The following is a 2,031-nucleotide window of genomic DNA, read 5'->3' on the forward strand; positions in this document are numbered from 1 at the left end:
TATATTAAAATTTATTTCCAATTTTGAAATTATAAATAAGGCCAATTTGATGATTTTAATTATTTGTGGTACTTTACAAACAAATAAAATGACAAAAACTAAAAGATAATAATTTAAAAAAATAAATCAATATATTTTAAAATGGACTGGCACGTGTCAGTTACGAGGCATGTTTTAGCTATTTATTATGAGTTTAGGTATGCAATTCAAATTTTTATTTAGTTTAGGAATGTTTTGGCACGTTAATATTGTTTGGGTATGTATTTTCTCTGACTTCATAGTGCGGGCATGAATAAGCCGTTTACCCCCAAGACGGCCCAACAAAAACTAATTATCAACGGCGTAATATTATAAAGGAAATATAAGTAGTAGTTAATACTAATGATCAAATGCCAAAAATAGGAAAGTATTCAATACGATATAATGATAGTAATTTATTGATGGAATTATAAATATTAGAAATGTAACAAAAAGGAGATCGGTTAGAGGTAATTTTTATTTTAAATATATATATATATATATATATATATATAAACTATACATAGCATAACAATTTCAGTTAAAATTCATAAAATTATATCAAGTCTTTTTAAATATAAAATATGCTGAATATTGTTAATAAAAATATAATTAATTTTTGATTATATAAATTTTCAGAATGGATTTACAAAGGTATTATATTTTTAAGTTTTTGATATTTTCTTATTTAAAATATTATTTAATATTTGTGTTTTGTAATTTTTTTAAAAAATTATATAAAAACTTAAGGGTTTTTTGCAAAGTTGACTCAAAACTTAAAGTCAACCACAAAACTAATATATGTTTTTTGGACATTTCATTTGCCCTATTCACTCAAAGTTCACATTATTCACGAAAATGCCATTAATTTTTTTTTTTTTTAAATAGTCTTTTTACTCTTTCAACCTCGTCATCTTCAAATATTTACAAGATTGTCATTGCCATAAATACACCAACCACCATGAACAACCAATTTGAAGCTCTTAATGCACTTCAAATTGATTTAAACTTCTTCTTTCTCAATTCTTATGAACTAAAAATATCTCTTTCACTTTCTCTCCATATTCATCCAAAAAAAACCCAAGATTTTGATTCTAAAAAAAGTATGGGTCATAAAGCCATTAAAACTTAAGATTCTTGGTGGGTCACTTTTGTTTGAGATTCTGGGTGCTTGCAGAAGACTTATGTGTGCTAAACAAGTTATCTCACTGGTTGAAACTATGAAATCAGTTTTTTTTTTAGATCTATTCGCCCAGACGACTTCCGGGTAAGTCTTCTGGCTGTAGACGACTTACATGGAAGTCTTCTGGTAAATGCAGAGGTTAGTTTTGCAATTGACTTTTAAATGTGTTTTCAGAGACGACTTACATGGAAGTCGTCCATCTTTGTTTATTAAAAAAAAAATCCAAGACGACTTCCATGTAAATCGTCTAGGGTAAACGAGTTAGTTTTGTATTTGACCGGATTGTGTCAGAAATTTGACTTTTCGTGGACGACTTAGAGCAAGTCCATTGGTTAGAGACCATTATGGGTTCTAATGAATAATTTAGTAGTTAATTTTGTGATTTGAAAAGTTTAGAACTCTTGTTAGTCTAATTAAATTTTTTATTGTCCAATGGGAGAACTTCGTAGAAGTTTAAATTTTTTTTTTTTAAAGCATATTAAAAATACAAATACAAAAAGGCTTTGGCTTAATCACAATGTCTTGTTGACGTTAGAACAAAAAGTTCTTGGTGTAAAAGTTGAAACTAAGATCTTACAGAGTTTAGTTACCGGGTCATCTGCAAGTCCTTTTGCAATTTTTTCAACATACTCCAGCATTTTGTAACCAGGAACAACCATGACAATGATCTCATCTTCTTTCTCCACTGGTTTACGGTCACTTAAGCTGCATTACAACATTGAACATGGAACAAAGCTTTAACTCTCTGACGAGAACATTTCAAAAAGCACTATGAGCTATCAAACATCCATCAGAGACTGCATGTAAAGAAGTTTCATAGAACTCACCTC

Source organism: Brassica oleracea, chromosome C9 (genome assembly GCF_000695525.1).
Source record: "Brassica oleracea var. oleracea cultivar TO1000 chromosome C9, BOL, whole genome shotgun sequence".
NCBI classification, from domain to species: Eukaryota; Viridiplantae; Streptophyta; class Magnoliopsida; order Brassicales; family Brassicaceae; genus Brassica; species Brassica oleracea.